Raw genomic sequence first — 21215 nt, 5'->3', positions numbered from 1 at the left:
CTGCAGCTGGTTTTTGGCCATCGCTTGTTTCGCTTGCCTCACTTGTCTCGCTGGAGATAATAACACCTGTTTCATATATATCTGAGTCTGATTCCTCGGATAGTTCTTCGTTTTCCGATTGTTGCATTTTCCCCAGTCAGGAGGTTTGTGTCATGGGAGAGGAGTAGTCGTGTCTCTGCGTTCCCCTTGGATACTTAGGCCTATGGTCGCTTTAGACGGCTGTGATTGTAACTGCACTAGCACTCTCTGTTCCTGGGATTATATCCGAGGTCTTATTTCCTGGATCCGGGCCTGGAGCAGCTTTAATCCCATAATGGACTTCTCTACATCCGAAGCAGGGTCAACATGGGTGATTCTGCTCGTTTCATCATTTTGCTTCCTTTGGTCATCCGGGATAGCCCGTTGTTGTTTTACATTTTTCACGGAATTGCTCAACCCTTCCTTGGGCAATGGGCTAAATATGTTAGAGATCCTAGGCTGAGAATCTGCCAGTTGCCCAGAGGTTTTAACAGCTGCCTTAAGATTTTTGATAGTTTGTAGTCTCTTTGCCTTCTTAGCCATTAGCTCCAAATTATCCTTGTCTTCCTTCTCCTTCTCCTTCTCCTTCCCATTTTCCTTCTCCTTCCTTTCACTTTATCCTTCTCCTTTTCCGTATTCTTGTCAGTGTTTTTATTTTTATTTTTATCTTTGTTTTTGGTTCTCTCATTGCCCTCATTTCTCTCATCATTGTTATCTTTAGCTTTAGACCCTCTGGTTTCAGGTCGCCTCTGCGTGCCCTTTGTTCACTGCAAGCTGTGTGTATTTTGTGTGCTTAGTGTGCTCTCCAGGCTTTCATCGATCTGAGCCCCTTGTGTGCTTTGCATTTCTGGAGCTTCTTTTTGGGGCTCTTGAGCTTCTTCTTGGGCAAGTTGAAGTAGGTTTTGCTCAATTATTTGCTCCCCTGGTCCCGTGAAACCTGCCATTCCCTGTGCCTGTACCTGTACCTGTATCTGTACTTGTCTTTGTTTTGCAATAGCCGCTGCTGTTGCGTTTAGTTTAATTAGTCTTGGCTCCTTTGCTGCCTTAGTAGCCTTAGTAGCTGTCTTTATCGCAATCTGGGCTCTTTTGGCTGTTTTTTTAATCGGTTCTCTGTAGCTCCCAGAGATAATTTTAGCATGTGAACATGTAGCATGAACGGTTGCATTGGTTACATGGAGTTTTACTGTGATAACCGCCCCAGCATCCTCAATCAGCGGTTTTACTAGTGCTCCCAGCTTCACGTTGCTCTTTCACCAGCCGCAGACCTCAATCGTCAGACCTATATTGTTCCATTGCTGTTTGCTTAGGTTTACTCGATTAGTACTTTAAATTGCTGCTGTTTTACTGCCGTTTTCTGCCGCTCTGTGTCTGCCCTTACTCCCTTGTTCCCTTGGCAACAACGAGCAGCGTGGGCCTGTAAGTGCTGAGTCCCGGTGTGTGCAGATGACGAGGATGACGAGACACAAAGTATGACGCCTGGTACACAGCCGACCGATTAACTGATCGGCAGCCGAGGGAGTGGAGGGCAGGAAGCAGGGAACAGAACAAAATGAGTCTCCGGACACAGCTACGGCTATAGTTGCAGGTTTGCAGGTTACATGTTAGTGGCTATTGACGTGTGGTTATGGGGAAACTGCCCTATATTGAACTGCAGGGCTCACACGCTCACGAGCTCACAGGACAGTCGACTGCTAATCTGTCGCTCCGATGTGCTCCGATGAGCTGATTACATCCATCACCATCAGCCCGAACCCCCGTCTATCTCTTTACCTTCCAGGCCTTCTGCACTCGGGTTGAGAGCAGGGTTCCAGATTTCCAAAAATAGAAGCGGGGGTGACAGAGGGAGAGACAGGGCGAAATAGTCAATGGTAGAGTGAATATAATTACAGCTGCGGTTGCCGATACCGTACTTACAGTTGCTCGCCGAACTCTAATTACAGGAATTGCCGACCATGCAAAGCTCCAGATTTTCACATCATCACATTTTAGGATCGATGAAAATTAGCTCGAGGTTAACCCTTAACCTTGTTGCGGTAACACCAATAGCGTCAATTCCACCAGTGTCGAAGCTCTTCACAAAGTTTTTTTTCCCCTTTTCTTGCCGTAGAGAGCCTTATAGAGCCTTATAGATCCTTATAGCACCTTATAGATCCTTATACCTTGGGTGCCCATTGGTACGAAGTTGAGTCACAGTTGCAGAGCACCCAGTGAACCCAGTGTCAGCGCTCACGATTGCACGTATCTCCGCTGTTGGTCTGCAGTAAGCTCTTGCAACAAGCGACAAGCACAAGCACAAGCACAAGTAGTTTATAGTTTGTAGTTATGAGTCATAAGTCTGTAGACATCACCATCACGAACATCCGATTACTCTGTAGGCATCACCATCACAGACATCCAATTACTCCGGCTTCTTTGATACCAGCATGGTAGGGCATAATCCAGTACTCTGGCCAGGACTCACAGAGCGAAGCTTCTTAGCAACCGCTCACACCAACGCCATCTTGCCTTTTAACCCTTCCATTGCGATTGTGCACCTTATTATCTATATTGAGTCTGTTATTCCACAGGAAACACTATTTCTGACAATAAAACACTTCAATAAATGGCAAGAACATCGGGAAAAATGCCATAATATGCAGAATTATGAAAAGTTTCAAATTAAGGGGACTACCCAAACCTAAATACGAAACCCTATGGGATGTTAAGTTACTACTATACCTTTTCTCTACCTGGCCTGAGAACAGATAACTAGATAAGAAGAGACTTTCCATACATCTAGCATTTTTTCTCTGCCTAATCTCCTACCATAGAATATCAGACGTTAAAGCACTAGAAGTAACTCAGAGTCTATGACGTCTTTGGCGTCAATTTCGAGATTATTAAGAGAACTAAGACTATGTCAGATACAATTTTCAACACAAAGTTTAACACATGCAAAAACAATTGTGTGGCAGATTGTATGAAAGAATATGATGCAAGAATGAGAGAACATCATGTGAATGGTGTTAACAAATTGCTTATCTCCATTGTGAAACCCTTCAAACCCATTACATCAGCTGGTATAGCAAGATGGGTTAAATATGCAATGCAATCAGCTGATATTGACCTAAAAAGGTTCCAGGCACACTCAATAAGGAGTGCTATGGCTAGCTAATCATTTTGGAAAGGGGGTAATCTAGATAACATTCTTAAAGCAGTTGATTTGTCAAATTCTAAAACTTTTGCTGAACACTATTGTAAACTTATTAAACATATGGCATATGTAGTTTTACTAAACTACCAACATGCATTATGGTAGCCTCCGGTTTTGTAATGAAATTGTGATTCTCCTCATAACATGACAAGAGAATCTGGATTTCATTAAAGACACAGAGGCTAATATTATACCACCCTTTCCCTTCTGTGGGTGGATACATGAATTGCTGAACAATGGATGCACAATTTATGATACAACCTTTATTCAATGTATTGTAGAAAATGTCATACAACCTTTATTCAATGTATTGTTGAAAGTTTCACACAACCTCTTTCCAAAGGATTGTAAACATTTCATAAAAGTTGCATGCTTTGATATTACGCTTTTCTCAGTTACATGACAACAGAGCACTTATACTATTCACTTTATGATGTCTTGCTTCTAAGTGGCTGCTTGGAGTTAGCATTAAAATAAATATGCATAATGTTAACCTCTGTGTCTTTAATGAGATCCAGATTCTCTTGTCATGTTATTAGGAGAATCTCAATTTTGTTGGTTTTCATCTATTGTTATGTAAGTTTAGAGTCCTACCTTTTTTCATTATCTTTTCTTTTAGAATTTTTGCAATCAAGGAACACCAATATGACAGAAGTTACTTAGTCCACTGGACTCCATTCATTTACAACATGGACTATGCAGTGTACGAGAGAGGTTGACACTGTGGAGGATTAATAATTTGTTCTTAATGAGTATGTTATAATTGACCACATGTAATTAAATGTTTTGAGGAGCAGTGCACTTTAAACATCGAGAACAATTGTATTTTTTGGTATTAATGGTGCTCCATTAATAGAGCAGGAGAAGTATGTATTAATGTTATGTGTTTAACAATTTCCTGGGTAATTAAATCTGTGATCTGAGGAAAACTTGCCATATCTTCATAAATCACTCCTAGCTGCTGGAGCTCAATGGTGTACAGCTTGAGTGCAGAGCCCCTTGTGGTTGTTTTTATGATTGCTATTTGTAGGTCAAAAAAAGTTAAAAAAACACTCAGAGACATGTTGATTTTATTTAAAAACACAATATGTCTCAGAGTCATCCTTTTAACATATTTTGGCCCACAAAATGCAATTTTAAACATTTTTGCTGAAAGAAAGACTCTCAGACTTTTTTAAAATGATGATAGATCTGCTCTATATATTTTCATATACTCATGCCTTGAGAAAGCCAAAAGCCACACTTTTTCTATTTTTGTGTGGAGACTCTTTGAGTCAGTAAGTCTGCCTGAGTTCAGAAAGGACTTGCTAGATGAACCTAATGCTGCACATGCCAGAAGGATGTGCATGTATCGGGTTGGCTGCTCTCAATGAGTTGGATGCATGGCCTGGCTGGAGGCAGGGTGTTTACTTTACATATTGTAATAAGATAATACTTCGCTTAAAAAAACCTACACATTCACAAAAAAAAGAACAAAGGTTAAAGTGATACTATAGGTAGGAATTGTTAATATTTCTAGAAATTCACAAAAAAACAAAAGTTAAAGTAACATTATAGTGAAGTGAAAATTTCAGTGACACTGTAACGTTTTAAACTATAGACTGAAATTCACTAGTTTTGGTTGTCTCTAGTAACTATAACTTGTGCCCTAAAGCAACTATAACTCGTTTCCATGCCATACACTGCTAATTACCCACATAATACATCACTCATGACATGATCTATGATATCACTGATAGCATTACTGATGGCAACAGAACTTGCATCACTAATGACAACACTGTGAATGGCAGGGCTTCAAGTTATAGTTATCTTGTTACTATAACTCGTGCCATAAAGTAACTATACCTGGTGAATTTCTGTTTTTTTTTTGTTTAAAGCGTTACATTGTCACTGAAATGTTTACATAACTATATCATTCTAAGGATACCTGGCATTACCTTGAAACATCATAATACTGTACGCAACTCTGTGTAACTGTGATTATGTATCTCACAATATATTTAGGTCTGTTTATCTTAGAGATTGGGTGCTATGCTAGTGTATGATTTTAAGGATAGCTGCTCTATGGGTGGTTGGAATTTGTAGCCTTAATTAATAATATATAAGGGTCAGTATCTTTTTTCTCCTCAACCAGATATTTTTACCAACATTAATAAAATATTTTTATATATGGACCAAATAGCTCCAGAACGTGTCCAATTCAGCTATCTAGTAAATGTAGCTCTAAACAATTGCATTGCCTCTTTTGTATTGAACACTGAGTACCCGATTCACAGAGCCATGTAATGCCGTAGAATGACGAGGAGGGCAGTATGTGGCACATTTTACGCCTGTCAGGAATCAACAGATAGATAACTAGCACCTGTGACAAATCCAGTTTGGAGAGTCCCAGGGCCGCTAGAATGTAATGAGCAACAATTCTGAAAATGAGGGTCTTTTGCCTCTGATGCTCTGGGGCCCCATGTTGCAGACGTACAACTGGGAACCAAGGGCCTCTTTGTAACAATTCACTCTGAGGGTAGTGTAAAAGAGAAGTCCGCTTACTTAGGGACGTAATGTGAATTGGAGACTCACAACTCAGGAATGCAACAAACACTTGATAAATGGATGCTCATTCAGTCCTTTTTCTTTTAAAAAGGAAAAGTACATTATTACCCATAAAACTAAATACTGTGTACTAACAAACATATATTTACAGTATAGCAGATACAAATCATTACAGGGTTAATAACTAAAAAGCCTCATAATCTCAGAGGGGCAGTCAACATACATCCCAAATATCTAATAATGTCCTTAATGTATCCTGGTGCCCCTATGCCATAGACATACCAGCCAACCCTAAGTTCCAAAAAACACAATAGGACTTTGAGTAAGTTTACTATTTATTTTATCATAAATGTAAACTTACTACAACACTATAAGTTGCATCTTTCTAATGCAAGAGTGATGCAATTGGCTTACTCTTGTGTGAGTGGTTGACGTCCAATCCTAAACCCCTTTCTGACCCTCCCCAAACTCCTCTTAGTTCTCCCTAATCTCATCCCTTTATTGTAAGTTGGCCCCATTTTCCACCTACTCCCTCCAGTCTCACCCACATTTACTACTAACCTGAAAAATGTACGTGTGCAGCGCCTCCTCATTTGCGCCGTAGAACTCTGCAATGCGGAAGGGTATATCTCTGCACGTAGTTTGTGAATTGCAATTTGTAATACTTTCACAAAGTGCAGTTTGTTAATCAGACTCTTACACTTTAGTGAAAAACATATGGAACTTATCTTTGTGGTTGCCAAATACAATGATAACGCCTACATAGGCCATAACCAATTTATATGAAATCCCATCTGCAACTGGCTACCCTTTCTCATATACTGTCCTACTCAGACAGTAGTCTTCCTTGCGAAGTCTGCAAATATGTGTAGTCTTGTGTTCACGTCTTACCAGCGCATATCATCTTACCCATGGTACACAGCAGCATGCCTTATTTTAAAAGACAGGTCGTGGCAGTATCATTCAAAACAGCTTACTATGGGTGACATTCCATTCAGGTGTTCCACACACACTGAAGTCATTGGAAAAAATCTGGCCTGGTTAATGGGATCAGAACCCACTTCGTTACAGCAGGCATAAATGGTTTTACTCTGAATAATTGTATGCCCCTACCATGTGTATTTAAGCAGTACTTGACCCTACACATGGATGGGAAGTGGAATGATCAAGACATGGTTTGCCTTAAATGTGTGCATGCCTACAAATTCATGACTTTCTGGGTTTTCATAAACTCCCCTCTGACACCCCTCTCACACTAGAAACAAGGACCCCCCATAAACTCTGTGGGGTTTCTCAATGGGGAACATGTTTTCTGCATGGACAAAAAACTAAAATGAAACAAATTAGCATTTGCCCATTGCTGTGTTATACCTTGAGCATAACTTTGCAATAGGGAAATAGCAGATGCCACATGATGCTCCCAGTAGTTCGCCTGTTAAGTTGTGACTGGCACAGCTGGCAAGGTATACTACTGGGGATGTTTGTAACTGTACAATGTTAAACATTTCCACCTGTCAATAGGAGAATTCCTACAGGCATTCATTTATCACTTTTCCTGGACTCCAGACCTGTATGAAAAGTTTCAGCATGGATTATGTTAACATAGATTTATTGTGACAGGGATGGTTTTTCTGCTTTGGCTCTCACTCTCCCACAGCATCTTGGACAGCCGAGAAACAAGGAAAGGAAACAGGACCAAGAAGGGACAGACAGAAGAGGTGAGAATTGGGGCGAATGTAAGACAGACTTGACAGCCATAAAACCAGAAGATGGACTCTTGGGTATTAAGAAGGAAGTTACAGAGCTCTTTGCTGGAACACCGAAGCATCGATGTCAAAAGCAGGTAAATCAGGAGCTGGTATTACTCCTAACACACCTGTGGAGAATCCCACAACCAGCATAAGGCTGACGATGAGACGAAAAACAGAGAATCATAGGAAGGTAAGAAAAGCATATTGCATGATGAATAAAAAATGCTGCAACATACAAAATCCAGAGAATAAAATCATGTGCAGTGCTGTGATTGTTAATTTAGTCAATTTCATTTTTTCAGGGGACATCATAATGTTCCCAAGAACTGTTAAAATAATTACAGTGCGCAAATAACAGTATTAAAAAGACATTAGAAATGTTGTGCATGGTAATTTTGGCAAGTCCATTGACATGGAAGGATTAGAGTCGCTCTCCGTGAGTCTGGCAAGTGCTTAAGCTAGAAAGTTAAAATGTTTCAGGGTACTGTAGCGTCTTCCCCAGCCTTGGAGCATGCAGGTAGATTATGCCACACAGGGGAACTGCAGTTAAACATATTGTCCAAAATCCATTCACTCTCTGCTCATTGCATCATACTTCCCTGAACCACACCCTAACATCTCCCCCACATGTCACGTAGTTCCTGTTCAGGGTCTGCCCAGAACTTCAAGAATCCTAGTGCATATGTCATTTTTAGAAATGGGATCTCTGGTTGGCTAAGGCTTGCGCCAAATCCCGGTAGAGACCACCGCTATAGTCAGGGCAAGGGAGTTACACGCCAAGATAACCCCTGCTCACCCCCTTGGTAGCTTGGCACGAGCAGTCAGGCTTATCCCGGAGGCAATGTGTAAAGCATTTTCGCAACACACACACACAGCAGCAACACACTAGGCACACCACAAAAAGGAACTCCACACAAGGTTATATATAAAAATAGCCTTTGTATTACCATAAACACATTAGATCATAATCACACATATACACTGTGCCAACTAACACTGGGCAGTATTTACAGGGGATTATTTACACATGACAGTGCCACGTGGGCCACTGTCAGAATCAGCACTTAGTAGAAATAGTAGATGTAGAACATAGAATACTGTAGCACAAAATAACAATTGTAGAGCACAACCAGTAACCACTGGTAAAAGGTAGGAACACACTACGCAATACTAATCACCTAGGCATAGATCACGCAGGTAAACACGAACTCGCTAGCATAAACCATACTAGGCAAAACAACCTCCTAATCATAAAACACTGGTAGAGGTATCAGGCAGGATGCATAAATACATTACGCATAAATCACATTAGACAGTAGGTAATTAATATCATGAACACAGTATGCAACCGTGCGCAAGAATCACAGTAGGTACGGACCCCAGGCCAACTGGCCTTCCATGGGGCTCAAATGCCCTCTGTCCCAATGGTCAGGCAGTGTCAGAAGAGTGCGCAAGAGTTTGGGGCCTTGAACGTGGCAGCTGCAGCTAACTGCGGGACAGCTGTGCAGGCACAAATGCAGGCACTCGCTGGGACAATGGCGCTGGGTTCGGGACCTGCTCGGGGGCTCCCCCAATGACTATAGCCCGCTTGGCACCCCTGTGCCCCACTCCGGGACTTCTCAACATAAATGGCCCCAAAAGAAATGTTGCAGCTGCCCACTGTCAAGCGGGGCAGCTGGAAGCAATCATTACGCACGGAGACCCTCGATGCCTCTGACGAGCGTTCCCAGGGGGGAGGCACCGACAATGTGTCCCGATCTCACCCTCCCAGATACACAACACAGCCCCACTCACCGGGCTTGTGCAGGGTTCTGGCGTTTCTTCTTGCTTCACCGGGGTATGTCCGGGACCTTCCTTCCCCTCTGCCAGGTGGGGGAAGGCTAAAGACGTCGTAGGCTTCCTCCACCCCGCAACCAGGACGAGGGCCAGACCTGCGGGGGTCTCCTCCTGGCTACAGGAGCCCCGCACACCAAAAGGCCGCCTCCAGGCTTCGCTGCAGGCGGTTAGGGGGGCTGGCATGGAGCATGCACTGCTCCGATTTCTCCAGTGGCGGCGGGAATCCCATGCGACGGGGGCAGGTGCCAAAAATGCACCTCGGGACCCCTCCGGCTGACTCCTTGGCAGCTGGCAGACACTTGCGGGGTTCTCCTCCCCCATTGGGGAACCCCGCCACAAGGGTAGAGTGCCCGGTCCCCCTTCTTGGGACCGGGAAACCCAGAAGGCACTGAACGGCTTCTCAGGAAGCGGAAGTAGAGCTGACTAGACCCGCCCAGAGTCAGGCACTGGCTCCTGCCTGTCTTCCGGGTTGCCGCGGGCAGCGTGGCAGCTCTCAGACAGGGGCACAAACCGGCGGGGTGAGCTCCCGCTCCGTTTATACAATAATAAGGTCCAAGTACACTGGGTGGGCTCCCGTGAATTAAATTAAAGATGTGGATAATGCGGGTTGGGCAATCTCCATGTTGGTACCGATGCGGGGTGGGCTCCCGCTCAGTTTCCAAGCATTAATCAGCAGGGTGGGCTCCCGCTCGAGATGGGCACAAATGCGGGGGTATCCCCCACACCGGGGATTCCCTCTTCAAAATGATTGCAGCTCCGTGCTGCTGCCACACATAGAAGCGCTGCTCCTCTCAGCCACAAGAAATAAAGAGCTTCCCAGGCGCTTGAAGTCCCAAATCAAGGGAAAGTCTATTTTTAGAATGAGGGGGGGGCAAAGGCTGGGCCCAGGGGTCAGCTCACAGGGCCCTCCAGCAGGAAGGCAGTCCCCAGTGGGGGTACCTCCTGGCGCCCAGCAACAGCAGCAGGCCTACTTCAAATCAGGAACACAGAGTGAACCTTTTCCCTGGGGTCACATCCCCTTCTTATACACACATTTCCTTTGTCCCCTAGCACAGGGTTTAGGGAAAACCAGATGCAACTGGTTTGGGAGCACTTGAGCACTTTGTTTTGCTCAGCTCCTCTTCTTCTATTCACAGGATGGGCCAGGGACATCAGACGCAACACAGGGGGCGAAGCCAGCATTGTAGAGTGAAGGCACAGCCCTATTCAGGTCCCAGGTGCAACTCCTGTCTCCCATCTACATGCAGATCTCCCTATTAACCACCAGGCAGACCCATCCTGGCTCCTGGAGCCAGGCACACCAGCCAGCCCGTCACTCACAAGCCAGACAAGCAATTCACATTCACTGCACACAGACATGCCAACTTCTAAAAGTGGCTCTTCCCCACTAGTCACATTCAATCTGCACACACCATTGCTTAGCATTTATTCTCATGAGTTCGTACATACCAAACTCACCACTGCACTCCTCTCACACCAGGAATTACCATGGACACACAAATCCCCCATGCATTCCTATGGGAGGGCATGCCCATCTCACCACACACACTCAGATTGCGCACACACTTTACACTGGGACACAGTTTTAAAGTGCGCAGAAGTCAAAAACAACTAACATCAGGTCACATTTAAAAGCAAAACGTTTAGGGGTGAACCTGCCAAAGGGGCCAAGTCCAATAGCCATCAATATACTACAGGTACTTCACAATCTTTCCATATACAGTTAAAATAAAAACAGACAGTGCATAGAATAGGTAGGACTGATTTGCCATGATAGCCTCATAGTCGCCAGCTTCTTTCTTTAGTTTTCAAGTGCCTATGGTGAGGCAGTAGCCTTAGTTGGGCAAATGTCAAAGCAATACTACTGGAGTTTCATCCTCATCTTTAACAAAAATGGCTGTTCTAGATGCTATATCTCATAGGTGCCATATGAATTCAAGAAAATATGAGTGCATCTTAGCAATTACTGCATACCTCTTTATCCGCTACTAATCTCTTGAATAGGTTATGACTTATTGGGAGAGTCCACACCTCTTCTAAGTTAATATTTTTTCAAATTTAGAGCCTGGTTTAGAGCTTGGCAGATGTGTTACTCCATCACAGTGGTGACAGATATGCTATTTGCCAAAATATAAATCCCATTGTATCCTATGAGATTTGTTTTTTTCGGTGGCTGGGATATCCGTCACCGTCATGACGGAATAACCCATCTGCCGAGATCTAAATCAGTCCCATAGTGTTCAAGAAGTACAGCCATGATTTCTTTCATTCATTCAAGTCATTACTGATGTCTTTCCAGATAAGCCGACTAAAGATTCGGTCTGAGAACTGCCAGACACTTGGGGGCGTGACTGTGGCCGTCCAGCCACCGCTACACAGGCGATCCACCCGCCCCATTACTAGTTGGGCGGTTGGACCGCCCTGTGACCGCTGTCAGGGATCCACCATTCCCTGGAGGTGGCGTGGCAGTCAGAGGCTGCAATATGCTTTGTGGGACCGCCGCAGTCCAGCCAAGGATATTACAAGTTTCCTCTCGGCCAACAGTCTCATGGAGGTATCTCCTCCATGTGTAACATGGCATAAGGGAAACATAGGAGACCCAACAGGGCCTCCTGTGCCTCCACCGCATGTGGATGCACACATGGGGGCACACCCATGACATCAGTTCCTGCACAGGATGGATTTTCTAGTCCATGCCGTGCAGGAACCTTGTGGTGTGGTCCCAATGCAGTGCCTTTTTCAAAGGCACTACCACCTTTGAAAGAGGCACCACCAAGGGAACGCCACCCATCTGCGGCGGGCGGAGGCGAAGTCTCGGCAGTGTGGAGTGCGGCAGTTCAATGCTATCCCTTCAAAAAAGGATCCCAGTCCTAGCATATAGATTATCTACTTAGAAGAACCAGAGTGGAAAAATGAAATACCTTAGAAAGCAGAACTGAAGAAAGAAGCTATTTCCATTTGGAAACTTGATAGGTCATGTTACGACACATACTAACATTACTATTATTAGCCTGTCATACAAATAGCTCCTCAATGCAGCTTTAGGGACCATGTGATGAAAAATACATTGCTCTACCACCGTTCCCTGAACTTTTATGTGGCAAGGAAAATCTGCAACACATCCAGTAAGGATGAAGCTTGCCTGGTATGCATTTCGGTATTGCAATAGGTTAATGAGGCCCCTTCAAAACCTCTGAATGTTTATTTGGTTTATGTGGCAACTGTGCCAAAAACTGCACAATTTTGCTCAGTCCTTCTTTCTCCAACTTTTTGGGGATGGAGAATCCACGGAACTCCCATAGTGTAACTCCAGCCTGCCAACTTTACTTGCTAGAACAGTGCAGTATGAGGAGGTAATTGTACTCCACCACCTTCAAATGTAATGTAAGTGACCACTGAACCGTGTGATTTGATAAATCTTAAAATTTGGAAAATCAACTGCAGTGAATGCTAAATAGGGCCCTTTGTGTTGACAACCAGAACAGTTTTTATGGTACCACAGGGATAACATAATATTAGTAACCCTATAAAAGATGTTAGTGCCCACTACAGTCTAAAATCTTGGATTATTATCCATTGCAGATCACACAACCTGTGTCATTTCCTAAAATAAAATATCAGATCGTTATCAACACTCTCCTTTTCGATTGTGAGGAGATGCAGTGTCAAAGGAGAAATATCGTGGTATCAGGGCAACATAGGTTATCTTAAAAAGGCCTGGCATCAGATAAAAAGTGAAGAGAGCATGCAGAATCATTTCTCAACCAACCTTTTCCTGACATTGGTCTTTCTACAAGTTTTCAAGCATTACCCAGAGCAGTGATTTTGAATCTTCAATTAAGCAGTCAAAACCATGATTGCTTTGGGCCTATGATGGGTTATAGTACACCTCAATGGCCTTTTATTGGAAACTACTTGGGTCATAGCATTGCTAGGATTTTCAGCACTCCAGTAAAAATAAAATGTTAACTTCTGGAGCTCATGTCGTACTTTGTAAAAAGTTCAGGTTTGGGTCCTTCTCTTGTAATTTGGGCTACCACAGATGATTACCTAAGACTTTACCTCTCCTTAACTCGCCTCCCAAACTAACTTTTACTTCTTGTCTACAGCTTTGGTCTAACTTCCTACTAAGGAATTTGTTTCCTGTGTAACCTCTAATTCAGATTATTATTTTCTTCTGTACCAGCTTAAAGTCTCTGCTTCGATGTACAGCGCTTTGATACCTTAGCAGGTCTAGTTCACGCTATATAAAAGTTTTCAAATAAATAAAGACTATCAGGCCTGCCTTAAGTCTGTTACCTGCACTCTGATGACAATATTGTAACTGGAATTTTAGACTGCACTTGTTCTTTTTTTCATCAGTCCTGTGGTTTGTAATCACTGATCGGGACATAAATTGCGCTTTCACTGGTTCCACTGGTCTTGTAGAGGGTAGTGATAATTTGGAGAACCTGCACTCAGCTAAGGCCTTACTGAGTTTGTCAATAATGACAGGAAGTTACACCTAGAATTTTCAGAGCTCTCATTTTGCAGAGATCCACCATCTTTATGCATTACAATTAGTATGCATCTGCATATTCACATTTGTAAATGTACCCATGTGAATGTCTTCTAGCGCACTTAGGTGTAAATCCACACTCTTGTACTTTTCACTATTTCTGAGTGTAGATGTACACCTAAGTAAAGACTCAAATGTCTCCACCCCTTCAGTTCAGAGATGGTGGTATCTAAACCTGCATTCATAAGTGTAAAGTTACTGATGGTAACTTGACTTACTCCAAGGCTTAGCATATTTACTATTGTTTTGACACTTTTTGAGCTGTAGTGACTTAAGAAGTGTACTTTGTCAGTAGCAATGTGCTTACTCTTTTGTGGGGGGGGAGGTTTGTAGTAGCCCGTCCATCCCTAAATGCCTCCCTACTTTTCCCTAAATTCCTTCTATTTAATAATAGATACTCCCCATTTTCCGAACACGTCCTCGGTCCTTCCCACATTTACTGCTAAAGTAATAAACTTACAAGTGTGAAGATCTCCCCATAGCAAAGATAGGAGAGGTGGAGGTGGAGATTTTTGTTGTAAATATTACTGTAGTACCACTTTACATACTGCAAAATGTAGTTTGTGACTCGGGCCCAGAATGTTTATGTGTTGTTGCTGCTTATGTAATTGAATTAGAACACTGTTTCACTATAGTAAACCAGGCATCATCTCATTTCATATTATTTGTATGCATGCATAATAAGTGGCAACAATGCATTTTCTCCCATTGTTAAACGTGAACGAGGGTCTGTGGTGCAAAACCAATTTCTTTATTGCTCTATTACTTAAGTAAGCTAAGAGAGTAAATTTCAGTTCGTTCTAATTTTTCAAAATTCTTTTCGTTTTCTACCTTTAAAATCACAAGGACACATGGGGAAAGATTGCTAGAAAATCATGTTTTATTCATGTTTATCATTAGTGCCACAATCAATTTCATGTTCTTATTTTTGCCCTAGTGTCAACACATTTGTGTAATATGAATTGGGGTATTTGTATTTTGCTCCATTCAGCTTGCAAAAATCACCTATAGTGAAAATGTCTTTGCCCTTTTTTGTTCCCTTACAAAGTTTCGATAGTACAGTATTTGAATTTCAATACCTAAAACACAAGTGTTAACCGAGTCATAAATACTTCAAAGAATGAATATGTGTCTGGTTGTGTAATGAGTAAACTAATCCCATCATGACTGTCCATATACTGTTTGATATTGATCCAGGGTCCTGTCACAAAAAGTGAACATTGAAAGTGTAATTTTTAGATACAAACGTGCCCACAGATTGTGTTAATTTAAGACAGATCTCAGCCACAGGTTTGGACTGACTTCTGTCAAAAACACTGGAAGAGCTCCAGAATGGCATTTAAACATCATAACCAGTAGGAAATGGTTGTTCATCACTGACACACTATAGGAATGAGCTCGTTTTAAACTGGAAAGGTAGCAACTTTGTATAAAGTAAACTTCAGAATTCAGCACAATGGCATAGCGCAAAGTGAAATAACAAAAGAATAAAAACGTAAACCGGAATAAAACAACAAAATAGACAAAAGAGAATGCAACACAGCAGCCGCAGTAGAATACATGCACATAATAAAAAAAGGCAACACAAACACACAGCAGCACGTAGGCAACAGTAAGCATCACCACCACTGCCAAATTCTGCACAAACGTCCTGGACACATTACCACCTTTACAAATCTGATTTTTTATTATGTTTGTAAAAGTTTTCACCAAGCACTGCCTTACCATCAAGGACATGAAATGGTGTCAATCAGCAATATTTGTGATAGGGCCTCTGGTACCCTGGACAGTGGTAAATGGTTGCTTGTCGTGAAACTTTAAAGGCGTATGCTATTATTGGTTGAAACTGTAGTAGCATAACTTGGGTCAACACAACAAAACAATGAACACCGAATGCAACATAATGATCACAGTACAACACAAACAGATCACACTGTATTAATGCAGCTGAAATGCACAGCAGCACAAAAATCAACCGAACAAATCAGCAGCACAACAAACACTGCACAACAAATATGCAAAAAATTCTTGTTACATATTACCACCTAGAAGCGTAACATAGGCCCCCAAAGCCCCCGTGGAGCAGGGGGGGGGGGGCAAGCTGCAAGGGGCCCCCTCAGAACAGTACCCTGGTCTGAGAGGTCTTTGCTGAGTCTGGAGGGGGTGGCCACTCCGAGTACCTTGCAGGGCGCCCTCTCAAGCATCAATACTCCACTGTTACCATCCCCAGAAACCTGGGGCCTCATTTATGAGGCCCCTTGCGCCATCGGAACTTCACTTTTCATGAAGTTCCGTGGCGCGGAAGCCTGCGTGGTATTTATCAGGCAGCAGTACGCCAGTTTTTGTGGCGTACTGCTGCCTGATAAATATCAGTCCCTTTAACGCAGTGTTCTGCGTTAAAGGGGCGTGCAATGGGTGTTGCTGGGGGCGTTCCCAGCAACATCCATGGCCTTTTGACACTGCCCCAGATTTACCAGAAATCGTAACTCTGAAGCAGTGCCAAAAGCTTACGCCTCCCCAGGGGAGGCGTAAGGGAGGCGCAGTTGGGAGAAATGTTATTATTTCTCCTCGTATTTCCTTTTTCCATGTGTGCTGCATTCTGCAGCACACATAGAAAGAGGAAAAGCCTCTTGTGATTATTTTTGTTCAGAGAGGTTTCCCTTCCTGTACAAAAATAATCTTCCCCGCAACGCAGGCACCCTTGCACCATTGTGCAAGGGTGCCTGCGCTAGCGCAGGCAGCCCATTGTGCGCCGGCGCAGGGGAAAAGGACAGGAATGCGCCGTATCTGATAGATACGGCGCATTTCTGCCCTTTTTTTTTGCCGTAGGGAAGCGCAGCAGGAAGGCCTGCTGCGCTGCCCTACGGCAAAAAGTCATAAATGAGGCCCCTGCTTTCAGTAAGGCATTTACAAAAAACTGCGTAAACTTACCACCAGGGACACGAAGCTTCCAGCCCGTAATAAACTGTAGAATGCTACAACGCCCCCGGGCTAGGGTCACTTTTAGTCATTACATAAAGACATTAAAAAAGTGCCCAAGTGATCTTAATGAAGATGTAGCACTGTACATTTCACCTTCGGGGATTGGCTGCCACAATCTAAAACAAAAAGTTTATACTCATTAAATTTTCCATAAGCTCTGTGTATGCATAACCGGCCATCCCAAAAGGGATATTAGAGCAAAATTATGTTTAGCAGATTATATATAATGTGCTGATTTACGAAAATCGCAGGTATGAAAGACACCTCCAGGATCTGTCCTCAGCATCTTCACAAGGCTTTTCTTCAACTCCCCAAAGCACCTTTCATGTTGGAATTTCAATCTAATTAGTTGTCAGCCATCGTATCAGTGTGTCTTCACAGCAGGACACTTTTCAGAGGCACAATGCCTTCAAAGTAGGAGCAAACAGCTACAAAAAAGTAAGGAAAACAAAACAGTACAGTCTTCTTGAGTGATCTGTAGTAATACTAGTACTGTATTGTAAGGTTATCTTTGTTACTTTAGATTTTATACTGAACATTCACCGGCATACAGGCTTCTCTGCACCACCACCCCACTGTGCCTCAAGTTGCAACCTATCTCATACCTATTGACGGACAGATCTCTGTCCATACCTTGTTAGCAAAGTGTCAGGGTGGGTGGATCATCCTCTGCTGCGGTCTGAAGGCCATGAGTTCGAATCTCACGTTGAGGTCTCAAAAATACTATTCTGTAATTTTGGCTTTTAACACATTGGGGGAGATACACCAAATCTCCACTCAATGCAGCACAGCCTCCCGCGAGGCTGCGCTGCGTTGCGAGACTGGGAAGGAGCAGGAGGGCGCATATTTTCAAAAATATGGGTCTATCCTCTCCTTTCTCTTGCGCCGGGTCTGATTACAGCTGCCATGCGCCACGCACCACCTTAGCGCCGTAGCACTAGGGTGTGTGTGTGTGAGTTTAGCATAAGTTTTGTACAGGAAGGTTGGTATCCTTCCAGTACAAAATACTATGCCTAGACACAAGGGAACGCTTTTCCCACTTTGTAAGGATGCCTCACAGTGCAGCACACATGCAAAGTCGGAAAAGGTAGGAGAAACAAAAGCATTTCTCCTTCCTTGTGCCTAGTTGAAAAGGGGGCAGTTTCTCACGCTAAACCCAATCTACTGTATTTAGTAAATTCGGTTTAGCATGAGTAACCTTGGTTTGTTGCATGGGAATGCCCGTGCACCACCCTTGGAATGCCCCCATGGCGCAAAGTAATGCAAAGCAGCGTTATGCGATGCTTCGCACTACTTTTATGTTATTTCCAGCACAAAACAGGTTTAACTCTGGAAAGTAAATTAACAAAAAAAGATTTTGCGCTGTTTTGCGTCACTTTTGTGATGCAAATATGGCGCATAATCTTAGTAGATCTCCCCCTAGATCAGGGGTCTTCAAACTGTGGGGCGCGACCCCCAGGGGGGCCGTGGAATGATGCAAAGGGGGTTGCGCCTTCACAGTGTCACTTCTGCCTCCAGGGCTTCAGCCCCCCTCCACACCCATCCTGTGTCTCAGCCCGGGCTGCTGCAGTGCAGCTCGCGCTCCTGGGGCCTCAGCTGGGCAGTGTCTGGAGTCTTATCTCTGAGTTTTCACAGGTCTTTAAAGACCATTAGCATATTTACATGTCTTTGTTAACTGATTACTAAAGACTCGCTTTTTTATGGTTCCAGTACCCCCTGGGCCCCCACTCTGCTTATTTCCTACATTTGTATTTTTACACTTACTGCTGTAGTGTGAGAATGCATTTAATGAAAAAAAATATAAAGTTGGGTTGCCAAAAGAAACATGCCTGCTATGTGTTGTTTAAAGATCCTGCAGAGGCCTGCTCGTGACACTAAATTGAGTTATAAATAAAAAAGTATGTATTAATTGGGTATGTGACTGTTCTGTCTTTATTCTCTTTAATTATTAGTCATGGATCATTAAGGCATCCCTAGAACACAATTAAAAGTGCTTTCTATTTATATTTGCTGTTCTAAGTATTCACAGATAAGTGCAAAAAATACAGCTGTAGGTGACTGCTTATTTCTGGGCCATCACAATAATGAGCTGGTAACCCTAATCATTAGACTGGCAGTTTGTTGCAGGATCAGCACATTATTTATTTCCTCCACCCTCGAACCCTGATTAATGCCATTATAGCAATAGTTTTACTTATATCTGAAACCCTACGCTTCAAGTTTTTGGGAATGCACCCTGCTTTCAGACTACTCACTTCTCATTCTTGCCTTCACTTTCACGTTCACCCTGCACTCCCAACGATCACAATGCACTCACACTGATCACCATGCACTCATAGCGATCACCATGCACTCATAGTGATCACCATGCACTCATAGCGATCACCATGCACTCACAACATTCACCCACTCTCCCTGCACTCACACTATTCACCCTCTCACCCTGCACTCACACTATTCACCCGCTCCCCCTGCACTCACACTGATCACCATGCACTCACACTGATCACCATGCACTCACACTGATCACCATGCACTCACACTGATCACCATGCACTCACACCAATCACCATGCACTCACACCAATCACCATGCACTCACACCAATCACCATGCACTCACACCAATCACCATGTACTCACACCAATCACCATGTACTCACACAATTCACCCGCTCACCCTGCGCTCACACTGATCACCATGCACTCACACTGATCACCATGCACTCACCCTTGCTGCTCCCGGCCATGGCCAGGTGAGCTTCTAATGTGGCAGCGCGTATTCCTGCGGATTGGGAGGCCCTTCACAGAGGTTGACTAGACATCTTTCTGATGTTAAATGCTGTATTTTGGTTATAAACTGGTACTGATGGGGTGAAATCTTTCCTCAGTATTACTGTGTTTAAAAAAATTCTAAATAATAAAGCAATGCTACCCCAAAAACGCAGCATCACAGAACATTATTTACATTTCTACTCACACAATTTAGTCAAGCCTGTCGCATAATTTGGTCCTCACCTTCCTCATAACCTAGAGGTTTAGAAATGTTTGTCAGGAGGGGGTTCTTACGCTTGAAAATGTTGACAGGGGGGTCTGGCATCCAAAAGTTTGAAGACCTCTGCCCTAGATCCTTTAATACTATGGGCAATATGTATCAACATTCCGTTTTGCGATTCCTAAATAGCGATTTTTAAGGAATCGCTATTTAGAAATCACAAAATGGAATGTATGTAGAAAATCACTTCTTTTTAGCGATTCCTTAATATTTCATAATTGCGATTAGCAAATTGCTAATCACAATTAAGGAATAATTTCCCATTCATGTCTATGGGCCAGGAGGCCCATAGGAATGAAGGGGAAATTGCGAATCGCAATTTGCTAATCGCAAATTGTGAATATTTTCAAGGATGCAGGGGTGTCTCAAGAACACCCTGCTGCACCCCTGAAAATGACATGTGTGCGCATATGGCGCGCATACATGCCCTAAGGGCATGTATGAGCGTCACATGGCAGGCACCTTTTCATTTAAAAAAAAATGCTTTTTAAAGGAATTCGCAACTTACCACCAACTAGAAGTTGGTGTTAGTTTGCAATTCCTTAATGGCATTTTGGAATGTTTTTTCCTTGATACATTGCATTTAAGGAATCGCAAAATTTGCAATTCCTTAAATGCAATCGCAAAATAAGGAATGGCAAAATTAGCGATTCCTTATTTTGCACCAAAAATGTTTCATACATACCATTTAGCGAAAATGGGTTCGCAAACGCCGGAATTCTGCGAATTTTGGCGTTTGCGAACCCATTTTGCCTTGATACATATGGCCCTTTATCCTATCTTTTACATCCCTAAGAAAATGTCCGAAATGTAGACTACTTGCTTGAATCATTAAATAAAAAATGCCATAAATTCATATGTTCCACAAGCAGGATATTGCAGTACAAGGCTTGTCTAACAATGCACTCAACAAAGTAATAGTGTTAAAAAGAGGCCATATCCAGTGAATATCGAATACAGTTTTATCAGACCAATAGTTATTCCCAGAACAGACTCATTGAAGTATAATGCACACGCATCATCCACAGCTAAACATCACACTGAGAGTGTCCTATTCATGAACAGCCCTTTGTAGTACATGAATAGTACTACACTAGTACCGCTCACATACTACAAAATTCACAAACCTACATGCAGAGACCTCTGCTTTGCCTATTTTTTTGTACAATTGTTTCTGCCCCTTTTGCAGAGGTCTCCTCACATGTTGGTATATGTTTTAGTAGTAAATGTGGGGGGAAGCTGGGGGAGTAGCTGGACAATGAGGAATGCTCACT

The sequence above is a fragment of the Lissotriton vulgaris genome, chromosome 10 (assembly GCF_964263255.1).
Source record: "Lissotriton vulgaris chromosome 10, aLisVul1.2, whole genome shotgun sequence".
Classification (NCBI taxonomy): Eukaryota; Metazoa; Chordata; class Amphibia; order Caudata; family Salamandridae; genus Lissotriton; species Lissotriton vulgaris.
The sequence above is the reverse complement of the archived record's forward strand: the minus strand, read 5'-3'. Positions refer to the sequence as shown.